The sequence below is a fragment of the Poromitra crassiceps genome (genome assembly GCF_964638095.1).
Source record: "Poromitra crassiceps genome assembly, chromosome: 2".
NCBI lineage: Eukaryota > Metazoa > Chordata > Actinopteri > Beryciformes > Melamphaidae > Poromitra > Poromitra crassiceps.
Genome location: NC_139624.1, coordinates 106748370 through 106764738, shown reverse-complemented (window position 1 = coordinate 106764738; position 16369 = coordinate 106748370). Strand labels below are relative to the sequence as shown.

General features: G+C 44.8%; 1 protein-coding gene and 1 pseudogene across 2 annotated transcripts in view; both read left to right on the top strand.

Annotated features, from left to right (window-relative positions):
• The window catches only part of LOC310772492 (cadherin-18), a gene marked incomplete at both ends in the record, with an annotated part of 175127 nt that overhangs the window by 126885 nt on the left and 31873 nt on the right, over positions 1 to 16369 (top strand). The gene's annotated exons all lie outside the window — the stretch shown is intronic.
• Positions 9552 to 9923, top strand: LOC310791487 (gamma-aminobutyric acid receptor-associated protein pseudogene; annotated as a pseudogene). Its single transcript has one exon. The product of its transcript is annotated as a gamma-aminobutyric acid receptor-associated protein pseudogene (transcript).

Genomic DNA, 16369 nt, shown 5'->3' with positions numbered 1-16369 from the left:
CCTTTTTCTCAGCATTCGGCAAACTGCAGAAATATTCATTCGACATTGTTACTTTTGTTTTCGCTGCTCAGCTGTATAGACGGTTTTCACGGAATGGTCAGTCCTGCACTTGAATGTTTTTTTTTCTTTTATGTCCATAGCAAACACTGCAACAGGAAGTGAGCGGGGGTTCAATTTAGAATGTTTTTGTTGTCAAGTTAAAACCGTCTATAGCAACTTTCCTTGGAAAAGAGTTGGCAACACTGGGCTTTACTGTAAATGAGCTATTATGTGATTTTGGAGAAAGAGTGGGTCAACACGGTTCTCATTTTCCCCAGAACATCAAATACTGACTTGGACGGTCCGGCGCACCAAGCCAATAGCTATTTGATGACCGGGGAATGAGAACCATGTTGACTCAATCTTTCTCTACAATCACATGTACTAGGCCTACCTTTAATATCTATTCTGCAGCTCATTTGTGGTTTCAAAGCAGCAAGCAAGCTCCCTCTAAACGTTAAGCCACTGCAGTCGGTTGGAGCCTATTTTTGCTCTTGCAGTCAAAAGGGGTCTCAGATCTGTAAAAAAAGTTCTACTGACACTACGTATTGGAAGTTATTTGCTGTGTTCACAGTATCCGGGCGAGACAGAGGTGCTGAACAATGCACCATACTGTTTACTCCTGATAATTAAAGTAAGCCCTTCACAGGGGGTAAGCTTCTCCCGTTGCCGTTGTAGCAGACCGACAGTTGGTGGTCTAATACCTCCTGTTGTGCTTCTGATGAAAATCTCCTTCACTCACTGAGACAAATAACTATATTGTGACCTCCTTTCCTCCTGTGTGTTTGAATGGCTCTTCAACTTCATGTGATTATTATTTTATTTATTTATTTATTTATTTGCAGCTGCATGCACCCATATTGATGGAGGAACATAAATGATTTGTTTTTAGAAAAAGACAAGCGATATCAGAATCAGATTTATTTATTTTTTATTGGCCAAGTATGTAGACATACAAGCAATTTGACTCTGGTATACATTGCTCTCAATGTACTTAGACAGGAAAAAGTCAAGTCAAGTCAAGTTTATTTGTATAGCCCTAATTCACAAGCATGTCCCAGAGGGCTTCACAGAAAATATGTCTAGCTAATTCTAGCTGACACAACAGTAGCAAATTACAGTAGTAATGATAACACATTGAACAATTGATAAAGAAATATAGAAAATATAGAAATATAGGAGAGAGCGCAGGAGAGAGCAGGAGAAGGGAGGGAGAGCAGGGGAAGGGGGAAAGAGCAGGAGAGGGGAGGGGGAGGGACAGCGGGGGGATGTGGGGGAGGAGGGAGCAGGGAGAGGGAGGAGGTGGGGAGAGAATGGGAAATGTGGGGGAGGAGTGAACAGAGAAGGAGAGGTGGGGAATGAGCAGGGGAAGGGGGAAAGAAAGAGAATGGGTGCCATGCTTTAAAATAGGATGGATTCCATGCTTTAGAATAGTGGGGGGGGGGGGTTCGGGAAGGGGAGGAGGTGGGGAGGGAGAGCAGGGGGAGTATGAGAGAGTATATGGAGAGAACAGGGAAAGGAGGGCTAGCTGACACAACAGTAGCAAATTACAGTAGTAATAGTAACACATCAAACAATCATATGATAGAGAAATAAAAATATGAAAATATATGGAAATATAGGATCGAATGGGTGCCACGCTTTAGGGTGGAACGGGTGCCATGCTTTAGAATAGTGGCGGAATAGTGGGAGAGGATAGAACGGGTGCCATGCTTTAGAGTAGAATGGGTGCCATTCTTTAGAATAGTGGGGGAATAGTGGGGGAGGAGAGATCAGGAAAGTTAGGAGGTGGGGAGGGTGCAGGGGGGAATGTGAGAGAGGAGAGAGCAGGAAGTGGCAGGGAATGGGGAATGTTGGGGAGGAGAGGGGGAGGGGAAGGAGCAGGGGAAGGGAGAAAGAGGAGAGAGCAGGAGAAGGGAGGGGGAGAGCGGGAGGGATGTGGGGGAGGAGAGAGCATGGAAAGGGAGGAAGTGGGCGGGAATGGGAAATGTGGGGGAGGAGAGAACAGGGAGGGAGAAGGGGGAAAGAGAAAGAGAATGGGTGCCATGCTTTAGAATAAGAAAAGGTATGCAAACAAACTAAAACAACAAACAAGGACAGTGATCATATATAGCAAGTTAACTGCTATTTACATTATATACAATAAGTGTGATGTACTGTAGAGTGACCATTATAAATATGTATATAGGAGAAGGTAAAAAAAATTGTATACCTATGTACAGGCTTAAGTATATAGAGACAGAGCCAACAGGTCTGCAGACGATGCAATAAACATGGCCCTCCACTACATCCTGACACACCTGGACAATGCAGGAACGTATGCCAGGATCGTGTTTGTGGATTTTAGCTCGGCCTTTGACATGATCATCCCAGCCCTGCTACAGGAGAAACTCTCCCAGCTGGATGTGCCTGACCCCCAGAGCCGTATAATAGAAGAGTTCCGACATCTCCATTCACTCCAATGGACCAGTTTTTTTCCAGGAAGTAAGGTCCTGGAACTCTTGAGTAAAAAAAAGCAGCACTGTCGAGTTGCAGCAAAATAGACAGTTTGTGTTGTACTTTGAAAGGGTTTTTCATCCCTTGAATCAAATTGTACATTATCAGCTTTATTTTAGCATGCAAAAGTAGCGCGAGACCCATTCCTGGCTGTTCATTGGCTAATGAGTCTCGCATTTTGGTCCTCCACTGACGCCACTCTCTTTCTAGAGGACACTACTGACCCCATTTGCAGATGGACCACAGACTTCCTGAGGCTGGGTAAGCACATAACTGACTTTCGGTCTATCAGCACCGGTGCTGCAGGGAGATGTCCTCTCCATATACTTCTTCGGGCTGTACACCAACAGCTGCACCTACAGTCACGAGTCTGTCAGGCTCCTGAAGTTCGCGGATGATACCACCCTCATAGGGCTCATCACAGATGGAGATGAGTCTGAATACAGACAGGAGGTTGACCATCTGATGACTTGGTGCAGTCAAAACAACCTGGTGTTAAATGTTCAAAAGACAGTGGAGATTACAGGAGTGGATTACAGGAGGAACAGAGCCCCACCTTCCCCCATCACCCTGGGTGACTCCCCAGTCAACACAGTGGAGTCCTTTTGCTTCCTAGGTTCTATCATCAGCCATGACCTAAAATGACTATGACTATTCAAGCGAATGGTCGATCGAGCTGAAGAGGGAATGAGAGAGAGAGCGGCACAAAGCCGGTGGAACGGAGTTAAATGTTTTTTATTTATTTATTATTATTTCTTTTATTTTCAGGGTTGCCGAATCGGGGGGTTTTCTGCCCGGCAATTGGGCTCGTTTGGGTTGCATTGTGCAATTTGCTTGTGACTTGCTTTGCATGTGTGTCCACAAACACCGACATGACAACCTGTCTGCACACATGATGGGAGCCTAGAAGACGACGCACCCATTAGTTTCATAGACTGTATGATTTTTTTATGTCTGATGCTGCTGCTAGTGCGACATAGTGGGCTGAAAAAGCATATCTTCCTCACTGTGGAAGTGCAGTAGAATCATGATTTGTTGAGATGAAGCTGGGCTCCAAAGACAGAGTTGTCATACAACTGTGTTTTGCAGTGGATGTGCTGAATATGCAATAACCACAGTTCAAACTGTTCTCCAGCATATTAGCAACTATTAGAGGCACACACCACACACACACACACACACACACACACACACACACACACACACACACACACACACACACACACACACACACACACGGATGTGTCTGCTCTGCTGCTCTGGGAAGGCACTTGTGACAAAGCTGTTTAGTTAAAAGCTCTTTTTAAAGACATTTGACATGACTGTCTCCTTTACAATGACTGCAAATTGAATGGCTCTTAGATCTCGTTATCTGTCACATTGTGATGACATTTGCTTCTAAAAAGGCAATTAAACGGGGGCTATGATGCTTGAATAGATCAATTGATTTGTGAAGGCAGCTTCCCCCAGTACAGTACAGTATGCATAAAGAAGACCTTATAATATTACACTTAATCAGCTGTGTTGGAAGCAGTGCAGTCAAGCCATTGATATGTGGGAAGTTTAATTAGCTTTCATGCCATTCATTCTTCACTTGCAGTGGGTGTTGTACTTCTTCACTTGCAGTCGGTGTTGTACTTCTAGTTTTCCAAACACCCATTATCTGCTGAAACAGCATGCTTTGTGCAAAGTGAGCAGCGCAGCCTATCTCATGCTGGCTTTGTCAAGACATGCACAACAAACTCTTTGCTAAAAAAATCTCATTGATATTAATCACTGCCATTTGATTTCCCGAAGTTAATGTTATAATTTCAGATTCTTCTCTAAATCACAATGACAATTCATGATTGCATCATTGTCAGCTGGCGTTTAGGAAAAACAAGTGTAGTGTGTTTTTTCCCTTCCATTGTACAAGCTCTGTGCTGCAGCCATACTGCTACAGCATCGACACCCTTTGCTTTTCCATTGGAGTACTGAGCCAGTTTGGTCTTTGTGTAAGAGAGGAACTTAATAATAACCTCCTTTTAGCCCCCCATGCATAATCATACACACACAAAGTAAAAACATATCATACTGTGGCGGTGTGAATCTGCTGTACCCTATGAACAATGATTTTTGTAAGCTAAAACTTACCGAGAATGACTCATCTATACTGAAAGCAGAGCTTCTTTTAAAGGATAGGCTACATTTAATCTCTTGATGTGCTGTTATTCTGCATGAAAGCCCTATTATTTCTATACAAAATGATGTTAGTGTTTGAACAGTATTGAGCCTTTTATCAATATTCAAAGCTGACTTGCAGTGACATCTGCCTCCATAGCAACGTTAGCTTATTCTTAGCAGCCAATATCTTTGTGTCCTGATATGATCTCCTCCCAAGGAGCAGACATTCAGTCCCATTCATCATGTTCTTCTGCAGTTAGAATTCCAGCAAAGTTTATAGTACATCGTAGGGATGAAATGATTACCGGTAAAACTGTGATAAAATTCCTGGCGGTTAGAATTACCATTTTGATTTAAAAGGCCCATTCCGTAAGATTTGGGAAGAAATGAATGTGCACTACGTGTATTTTATTAACAATGAGTGAATGCTCTGTAACGTAAGTTAAAAAATGAAACCAGCTATGTCTCTCTGCATTCAGCCATTCCAAAGCTATGCCTGCAGCCTTCTGCTCCTCACGGGTAGAGATTTCCCGGGAAATCTTGCGGATGTGATGTTCTGCCCGTTCACAAGCCTGCCTCTCAGCACTTCAGTCAGTAAATACACCAACAAAGAAGGCTAACACAGGCTAACATTATGTTAGCTAGCTAATGCAGTCAATGAATCTCAGCAAACAACAAACAACACAGAGTCGAGTAAAAAGTCCAGACAGAAAAAGAAAAAATATTTATCTAGTGAAGCCCGTCTGGCCAAACAGCAGCAATGTGACCAACGTCGGGGGGAGCTAGAGTCGGGGCTGTGTTTTCGGTTCATGGAGGAACCTTACGTTAGCTTGTTGTATTAGTTGCTGTGATATTGTGGTTTTGGCCTGCTATAGATAATCTTAGCTGCTTGCTAATGCGGCTATAGCTAATGGATTTACCACCCATAAGCTCCGCTAACAGCGTTACCATCTTGTGTGGATAATGCAACAGTCACAAATATGCCTAACATTATGCTTAAGGCACATTGTTTGACTGCAGTAACACATCTGTTCAGTTTGGTCACGTCCAGCTAACACCAGCACATTAGCCTTAGCTGCTGTGAGGCAGCCTATTGTAACGTTAGCTTGCTTGCTAATGCGGCTAAATGTTTGACTGTTCCGTTTGGTCTCGTCCAGCTCGCATCAGCCCCATGCATTAGACTGTATAATGATAGGGGGAGCAGGCAGTTAGCTCTTGACTCATGCTACCGTTAGTATCCACTCCCCCGCAGTCAACACAAGCCAAAACACAACCAAACATGCCACAATAACATCTGCTAATTCATCCAGAATCCTTCCCGGCCGTCTTGAGACAGATCTCTCTGATAAATTATCCAGGTTGCCGTTTTCAAGTGCCTTTTATCACTTAACGTTACAAAGCAACCAACACCACCTCTGCTGTCATTGTTTTAGCCCGGCAGCTGCTGGGCGCGTCACGTGTGAGTATGGTGCACATGCGCTAGCTCGTGCAGATGCTCCCTGCAGTTACTCTAACGGCCACCGGTGTCAGTAAGAGTTAGAAGTTACGGAATGGACCTTTAAATTTCTGTTAAAAGCGTGTTACCGGGATTACCATGTTACCGTGATTACAGCACTTTGAAAAACATGGTAAAGTGTCCATCATCAACCAAAGTTAGCAACAGTCTACCAGACGCAGGCGTGCAGCCTTGGTGAAATGGTTTCAGTCAGTGCTCCTACTTTTTGGGTCTGAGTTTCAATGTAAAACTTGGTGGAATGATTTCATTAGGCCTACTTTTTGAAAATTTTAAGTAGGGCTGGGGGAAAAAATACACGTTACCAAACGGTTTTTTTAGAAGGCTGGCAACGCTAGGCTGTCAACAAAGTAAAACGTCACCATGTCTGTAAATTACTGCTTGCAGTTGCACTCAGAGCATATGTGTGTGTGTGACAAATTAGACCTACCTGTGTGCCTTGAAAATAAGGTGGTTCAAAATAAAGTGGCTAAATGCAACTTTTTTCTTCTCATGTTTTTTATTAATAAAAACGGGTAATTAAAATTATCAATAATTATCGATCTGATATACTTTTTAACTATATCGCCCAGCCCTACTCATGATAATATACAGTCTTTAGAAGTGTATGATTCAACTTTTCCCATGTTGTAGAGTAAAAAAGCAAACAAACTGAACAAAGAATAGAAAAAAAGAAACAAAAATCGCAATAAATCGTAATATTGAATCGCAATAATCGTAGAATCGCAATACTTAACACATTCACTGCCAGCCGTTTTTTTTTTACTGTAGGTAGCTTCTGCCAAAGGTTTTTTTTGAGGATTCTGGCTCATTTTACAAGAGCCGAGGATTATTTTCTGCTTGGACTTTGTGAACACAAAATATCTAAAAAGTACTAATAGAATGTGTGCTTTCTCTGTCTAAAAGAGTTAGTTTGTAGAGTTAGTAGTTATGTAGATATTAGCCGTTGAGTACAGCATGGTTTCAGCGTCTGAGACAGAAAGCTGAGATAATCGCAGTTTTGTGAAATTCAATCAAACAGTCACTTTAACCATTTATTTTTGGCATCAGTAACACATCAGACATCTAAACAATATAGTTCTGAACAGTAATTTCCTCCATATCAGCACCCGCACCCCCTCTCCTTCAAACTCCTCCCTCCGTGGGCGTGTCTCTGGTGGCTTTCAGCAGCGTTTGTCACAAGCGAGTTTCTCCTGCCTGTCTGAGCAGCCTCCCTCCCTGGCGGCCCCCTCGTCGGCGAGTCTGGATGGGGCTTGCTCGTTTATTGGGTTTTCGATTGAGAGCTTTGATGAAGCTTTGTGCGATTCTAGCCTTTATGCTGCGTGTTTCAAAGTGTGTTTTGCACCCAGTCTATTTTTGGAACCCCCCACCATTGTGCGCCACCGTTGTGCACCAGCGTGAACGCGTTTTCGCCTACAGTATGAGAATGAGGCTCGTTCGTTTCTGGGTTTTCGGTTGAGCTCAGCTGGAATGAAGCTGCGTGCGATTCTGGCCTTTCTGCTGGTGTTTCAAAGTGCGTTTCACCCATAATCTATTATGCAAATTTGCAATCCCCCACCGCCAGCACCCAGCGCGAAAGCGAAAGCGTTTTCGCCCCATCCATTTTCATGAGAATGGCTTCCTCATGCTGCTGTCTTTGCTTGGCTTTCAATAGTCTGGAGAGCACTGTCGCCACTTAGTGGGTCGGTGGAATGGATTGTACACGTTCGGTGGCTCCCATATTATAATAGGAGATGTAAAAGGGTTAGATCAACGTCCCACCGTCAAAAAATTTTTTTAAGACGAGATATCTCGTCAACGGCAGTGAACGTGTTAAGAATCGCAATATATATCGAATCGGCACCCAAGTATCGTGATAGTATCGAATCGGGAGATAAGTGAATCGGCACAGCCCTAATTTTAAGCACTTTTAACAATATAACGTGAGAACGCCGCCCTACAAACACCGCCCTATCAGTAATTGTTCAAGTGCCATCACTGGTGAGATCATCACTGATGACATCACAATTCTTGAGTGACATCATCATCAAATGCTCAAGTGACATCACTGGTGTCATCACCAATCATACATACATGCTATCATCAGTGATGTTTTTGACAGACACTGATGGAGATAGTAGGGAAACAGTGGATGGATAAATCCAGGAGGTGGTAATTCAACATAAAGGAAGCCAACTGCCATAAAACGCCATAGAAGAAGAAAAAGACAGACACTGATGATGTCATAGACATTGTGACATCATCAGGGATGTCCTAACGCCTTCCCTGCAAAGGCTATAAGTAGGACCTGTGCAACCTATCACCAATTCTATGCATATATTATTGATTGATGTCATCAGTAATGATGTCACTTGAGTAATTGTGGTGTCATCAGTGATGATGTCACACAGACACATACACATTGCTTGAGTTACCCAAATCACTCTTGAGTGATGTGACAGTGATTGATCTCATCAATGAGTGCCACAGTTGCTCAAGTTGCTGACATCCCTGATGATGTCACAGACAACTGATGATATGTGTCACTCGAACAAACTTGAAATGAAGTTTATTGAGCGTGCAAAATAAACTAGTTTTTAGATGCGGCTGGCAGCTCTATGCTGTTGGTTGGTTGGTTGGATGGGTGGTTGGATGACATGACAATGGAGTGCATGACATCACACATATCTGGCCGCAGCTATTACGAATTTGCGCTTGTTTTCTTTATTAAAAACTTGAAAATTACAAATCCTGAAAAATGACCTGTGCCAAAGAAAGTGGCCAGGTCACTGATGATGTCATACAATTCTAGACGGCTAGGCCTGGTGGCCATCACCGATGATGTCATACAGTTAGAGACAGCTCGGCCTGCTGGCCAGGTCACAAGTGATGTCATATATCACCGATGATGTCATAAATCACTCATGATTTCACAGACAGTGATGAGGTCATGATGTCATATGGCTCGGCCTGGTGGCCAGGTCACTACCAGCTCTGTCCTCTAGTATAGTGATGCCATAAATCACTGATGATGTCACACATCTTTCATCAGTGATGTCACTTGAACGATTGTGATATCATCAGTGAGTGATGTCACTTCATTGAATGATGTAATCAGTGATGTCACTTGAGCAATTGTGATGTCAGTCATTTATAACATCACTGATGATGTCACAATTACATGACTGTCAACAGTCATTGCTCGAGTGACATCACCGCTGACATTACAATTGCTCGAGGGAAATCACTGATGACATCACTCACTGATAATTTATATGCATAGAAATGGTGATGTCGAGATCTCGAGTTGCACCGGTCCTACTTATAGCTTCTGCACGGAGACCGACTCATTTCTTTAACAATGTTAAAGTTCCAGTACAAAGAGCAGCACCCTTTTGAGAAAAGACGGTCAGAAGGCGAGAAAATAAGGAAGAAGTATCCGGATAGGGTACCAGTAATTGTGGAGAAAGCCCCCAAATCCAGGATAGGAGATCTGGACAAGAAGAAATACCTTGTCCCCTCCGACCTGACAGTTGGCCAGTTTTACTTACTCATCCGGCAAAGAATCCACTTGCGAGATGAGGATGCTTTCTTCATCTTTGTAAATAATGTCATTCCACCCACCTCAGCTACCATGGGAATGTTGTACCAGGAGCATCATGAAGAGGACTGTTTCCTCTACATTGCCTGCAGTGATGAGAGCGTGTATGGTCACAGACAAAGGGAAATCTGATGCCACTACCATCACCCCACCCCCATTGCCAGCCCGTGGCATAGGTGCCAAATCAAATGTTGCGTAGGGCACCACATTTGTTAGGGCCGGCACTGGTTGCTCGTTATGAGACAATGGGCTCTATTCTCCCTCTGGCCTTAAAGTGGCCATAGGCGCTAAACTGGCCTTAAACGCAAAAAACACGCTCAACGCCTGCCTACTGCTGACTCGGGAGGATAAGTCATGTTTTTACGCCCCGAAATGCGCTTTACGCTGAAGAGGCGTGGCACAGTGCCAGAATAGGCCAGAATGGGCGTTTCGGCCTAAAGCGATCTTCCCAACGGGCGTTAATTTTGCACCCACGGCGTTATTCTATTTTGCGGACATGTCTTTCCAAAGCAACTCTCAGTTGTGTCTGCATGCTCGTCTGATACAGACTTCTCCCCCCCCCTCTCTCTCTCTCTCACTCACTTGCACTCTCTCTCACTCTCAATCACTCTCTGCTGCTATCTCATCTCACTCTCTCTCCCCCTCTCTCTATCACTCCCTCTCTCTCTCTCTCTCTCTCTCTCTCTCTCTCTCTCCCCCTCTCTCTCACTCTCTCTTTCACATCTTTGCCAGTCATCTTCTCATCCCCTCCTGACTTACATGATTTTTGCGTCTAGGGCTTTTCTGACCGGACTGGAGTCGCTCCGCGGTCGGAGCTTGGAGATCACCAATCCAACACTTGTGAATAATTCTACGCTTAAAAAGGCGTGGTTAAATGGTTAGCGCCGCGCAGTCTGGCTTTTAGCGTCAAGGAAAAATTAGGGAATGCGTGTAACCACACCCACTAATGGTGCTGCGCCCAGCCATAAACTAGAACCCACAGTCTACTGCCTTTTCTTACGTTCAGAGGTACAGTAGTGTTTGGTTATGTGGAGTGGCAGGGGTTGAGGTCCTCCCTTTAAAGCAATTGATCTGCTTCTGTGCAATTGCGGGCCTGGGACCGGGGGCTTCCCAGGTTACTTTGATCCGCCGCCAGTGGGCTCAAATGCGCGAAGGCAGTTCAAAAAGGAGTACCCAGAGCTTTTCCCTGTTTGTGTGGTCACCAGTGCCCTATAGCAGAGGGGACTACACGGGCATGGTGAGGTTCAGGTGCCCACACAGGAGTCAATATGGGAGAGTTGCAGAGCCAGATCGAAGAGAAGGATGTGAAGCTAGAGCGAGCAGAGGGGGAAGGTGTACCCAGGGGACTCACCTGAGCTGAGGGAATTAGAGAAAAGGTCCCCATGGGTCTTCACTGGATGTGCAGTTGCCTGTGGCTAGGCAAGCAGGAGGTTACTCGGTGAGGAAAACAGTCGCTCAGTTTGAAATAAGAGATTTGGTCATGAAGAGACAAGAGTTCATGCAGGGAGAAACCCGAATGGGGCCAATTAGGTCTGCATGAAGGCGACACATGAGAATAAGGCAGTAATGTGCACCTTTGATCCACGGATCTAAATGACATCTTAAGCCTTCCTAATGGGAGGTCTGACGTGAATGCCAGGCTAACACTCGGGCTCGAGCTGGGCTTGAGGAAAGCTCGCATCATCTGACAAGCACAGGATCTAGCTCATTTTGACCGTTATCCCATGCTAGTTAGAGAGATGTTCCTGGGAGAACCTATCGAGTAGTGCACAATGTATGTCGGTGATGTTATCCCGATAAACCAGTGCCAGCTGCCCTCAGAAAGCATAGAACAGGAGGAGGCTGACCACATGATTCAGAGCAAGGCCAAGCCCAGAGTAGGCAAGAATGATATTGTGGCCGATTCCTGGTCACTGAGCAAGAAGATGAGAGTTACCTAGAACTTATGGAGGACAAAGATGAATTAGAACAGAATTAAAGAGTTCTAATTAGGGGAGAGAATTTTGGGGTTATAAAGATGATGGTAAAAAGATGTACGAGAGAAAAGCACACAAAAACCCCTGAGAAGGATACTGAATGTTAGTCTAGTGTCAAGTTTGTTTTTTCCTGTCTATGGAGGGGTGTACTCTATTTCTACATAATAAAGTTGTCTGTCTGTCTGCCTGTCTGTCTCGTCTATACATGCCCACACCGCCGGTCTGATTGGGCTGAAAATGTGCATGGAGGTGGATTATCATCCGGGCAAGGACATGAGCAGGTTGGAAAGTCCTGGAACCACCTGGAGAGTCCTAGAAACTACATTTAACTTTCAAAACTATGCAGAGTCCCTCCATTCTTGTTCTACGGCTTTCCGGCAGACTCCATGGTAAATGGACTTAGGCTATAGAGCACATTTTATATAGTCTATCGACGACCCAAAGCGCTTTTACATGAATACCTCATTCACCCATTCACACTCACATTCACACACCGATGGCGTCTACAGCCATGCAGGGCGCTAGCTGCTCATCTGGAGCAGTTAGAGGTTCAGTGTCTTGCTCAGGTGCACTTCGACACTGCCGGGAGGAGCCAGCCTCGAACCGGGAACCTTCCGATTCCCAGGCGACAGCTCTACCTCCTGAGCTAATGCCGCCCCTGCAACTTCATGCCTTGCAGTGCATTACTGCCTCTCACAGGTCGCCCATATCGCGCTTCAACCAGAGGGCTGAACCACACCACATCTGTGGGAATTACAAGCCACAATGCTTTTGGTGACTTTCAACACATTACATTGTGGAACCGTTACAGTTACGACGGCTACCAGTTGGATCACTACATGGCGTTAGCTAGCTATTAGCTATGTTAGCCTAGCATTAGGAAGCTGTTAGCTGTTGTTAGTTGTGGGCTACGTTCGTTATGTGCACAACACGTCTTGCCTGAAATTGGCCTCACATCATTAGCTAATTAGCCTAATTAAAAAATCCAGCTCCGTCAGGTCAGGCACGGGTGGCCTTTACATACCCTGAAGGTTTCAACCCGATCGCACGTAAAACAGCATAGCTGTGGCCGAAGACAGAACTTGAAACAGTCCACATCTTCAATTGTATGTCTCCTTGTGTGTGTGTCTGACATCACTGATCAGTCTTGTCACAATGCCTCCGTTTGTGTGTGTGTGTTTGCGTGTGTGTGTGTCCGTGCATGCACCCTTATGATATCACTTTTGACATCATCACTGATGACATCACTGATGACATTACATCATTAGCTAATTAGCCTAATTTAAAAAATCCGGCCCCGTCAGGTCACGTGCACGCGGGTGCCCTTTACACACCCTGAAGGTTTCAGCCCGATCGCATGTAAAACGGCATAGCTGTGGCCGAACACAGAACTTGAAAAAACAAACAGACAAAGTCCACATACTCAATTGTATATATAGATACTGTATGTTTTTATTGTAACAGGTCACCCTTGAAAATGAGAGGTTGCGCTCAAGGGCCACCTCACCCTGTATAAATAAAGGTCAAATAAAAAATAAAAATTCTGTGATGTCTTCCAAAATGAAGACATGACATGAGATCTGCCTGGACTGCAAGGCGAGGAAGTTCCCCTGGGAGTTGGTGAGGAAGAACACACAGTTCAGTGATGTCACAGAATTGAAGGCACAAAGACTGGTTCATCGTCTCCTGAGTCTCCAACCTAGTAATGAACGTGCCAAGCACGCACAATTTCTAGTAATAAATATAGCCGCAAGCGGAAATACCAGGGGTTCAAGCATGGTATTGCCACCAAAGGAGCTTGAATATCTTCATATCTGTCATTGGGCCAAATTTCAGGTCTCTGCGGTCACCCAGGTCGACTATCCAGGTGCATGTGAGCACCATTGCGAGCAGCACCATGTCCATTCACATTCTGCTGGAAAGGTTCTCTGTAGGGCTGGGCCCAGGGCCCCAAGGGAGATCTGGGGCTTAGCCTGGATCTCTGCTCTCTCTTCTCTTTGGGACTAAATCATTTCAAAACGTGAAATAGGCTGTTATATCACCAAAGATTGGTAGATTGTTGTAATGTTTTGTTTCTGAGTAGTAGGTGACATTTCCAACCTATGTGCAAAATTTGGTTACTGTGGGTCTTAGGGTCTCTGACGTGTATACAGTTTTACAGAAGAAGGTTGATGGTTATGGTGATGATGTCACAATGGGCCAGATATTGGCCCAGTGATATTGATGGTTAGAAAAACAGGAAATGGGGTGTTGGTTGTATCGCCGGGATTTGGTAGATTGGTATAATTTTTTGTTTCTGAGTAGTGGGTGAGTTTTCTAGCCTATGTGCAAAGTTTGGTTACTGTGAGCCTTAGGGTTTTATGGAAGAATAATGCTAATAATGATGCCCAGAGTTGTGTTCTGCAGTGACATTCAAAAGCAACTTCTCACAAATGTATGAAACTACAGTATAGCTCTAGCCGCTAGGGCTATGGCCTAGCATATAACACAGTTAGTACAAAGCAGAGAGGCCTGTGGTTCAAAGTGTAAGTACCTGCAGCAGCACCTACACATTACACAACTGTGATATACATAGCCAGTATAGACTTGACCCATCATAGAAAATCCATAGCATAAAGTGTCCACCTTCAGAATGTGACTCAATGTTGCTGTACATTCTGTCCAAAAATAGTGCCACCATATAGCATTATGCTTTGTACTTCAAGTGGCAGCTGGAGAGAAGGCTTGTACTGAATCCTGTATCAGCGACACCTACATACACCCACCGAGGTGCGCAAGGAATCCACCCAAGTGCGCGTGTAGGCGACGTGCAATCTGTCGAGATGTGGTTGTGTCACATATTGTACGTAGAATTTTGATTTCTTTGCTTTTTGGTTTGCTTTTTGTCCCACTTGATATGTTTTGCAGATGGACAGTTGTTGTTTGACAAGCATGTTTGCATTTAATGTGCGGAAAACACATCAATTATCTCAAAGTTAGCTGTTCATCCCGCAAAACCGTGATCATGAAAACAATCCATGAGAGAGAGACAGACAGCAGAGACAGACAGACAGACAGACAGCAGAGACAGACATCAGAGAGAGACTGCAGAGAGTGAGAGATAGAGAGTGAGATTGAGGAAGACAGAGAGAGAGAGATTGAGAAAGAGAGAGAGACAGAGAGAGAGAGTAAAGATCATCCCACAATAGAATGAGGAAAACGCTGTCTGTCTACAGACATTTATCTCCCCAACGGGTTGGCCAAGCAATCTGAACCTGCACATGGGCGTGGGGCATTGGCATATAGGCAGGGACTGACAAAGCAGATTTTTTCATTTTCCCAAATTGAAGCTTTTTATTAACATTTCTGGCAAGTCTGCACAGAGTTGTGATTGAGAGTCAAAGGGCAAGTGTTTCCCAAGGACTCGGTTCATTTCTGCACATTTCGACCAATGAAGTTTTTATCAGTCGCTGTAAAATCTCATTTAATTTCATAACTTGAGAGACGGAGAGACAGGAATGCATAAGTGCTACATCGCTTATCATGATAATGCCTTAGCAAAAGTGAAAAGATGGGGCCATTTGCTGGTGACTGGCTCATCCTCCGGCTTAACGAACCTGGTGCCATGGGAACTCCCCACACACACACACACACACACACACACACACACACACGCAGACATGAACCTGGTGCCATGGGAACTCCCCAGGGTGGCGAAGAACCTCACACACACGCAGACATGCACACACAGTAATACGTTAGTGATTAGGCTAATGGTTTTGTGCACATCAAACGCACACGGGTGAATACACGCACGCCTGTGCATGGATGCACGCGCGCACGCACACACATCAATGACTTTATTCATGTAATAGCAAACTTGTCACCAGATAAATGAGGCTCTGCTCTGTGTGAGTGCACTCTTAGTTGCTAAATTGCAACATCTAGGAAGCATCAGCATTCAGGTTAACATTTTATTTTATTTTTATTTTATTTCTTTCCGATTCCCCCCCATTTTCTCCCCAATTGTACTTGGGAAATTTTTCACTCTGCTGCCCTGGTCGCTGCTCCACCCTCTGCCGATCTGGGGAGAGCCAAGACTAGCACCATGCTTCCTCCGAGACATGCGCAGTAGCCAGCCGCTTCTTTTCACCCGACAGTGGGAGCTTCACCGGTAGGACGTAGCATGTGGAAGGATCACGCTATTCCCACCAGTTCCCTTCCGCACTGAACAGGCGCCCCGACCGACCAGAGGAGGTGCTAGTGCAGCGACCAGGACAAATACCCTCAATCCGGCTTCCCTCCCGCAGACACCAGCCAATTATGTCTGTATGGACGCCCGACCAAGCTGGAGGTAACACGAGGATGCGAAACTGCACCCCTCGCGTTGGTAGGCAGGGAATCTACCACTAAACTAACCAGACGCCCTCCTTTGAATGAAATATGTGACAGGGACTGGTGTTTTTGGTAACACGTAGGCCAAGGTCATTTTTTTGTTTTTGTTTTTACAGATAATGAAAGTGCAGATTGTAACCTTCAAATGATGTTATATGTTGAAATCTGAAAATAGTTGAAAATATGCTTATTTGATAGCCTGGTTAAACCCATCTTGATCCGGGAACT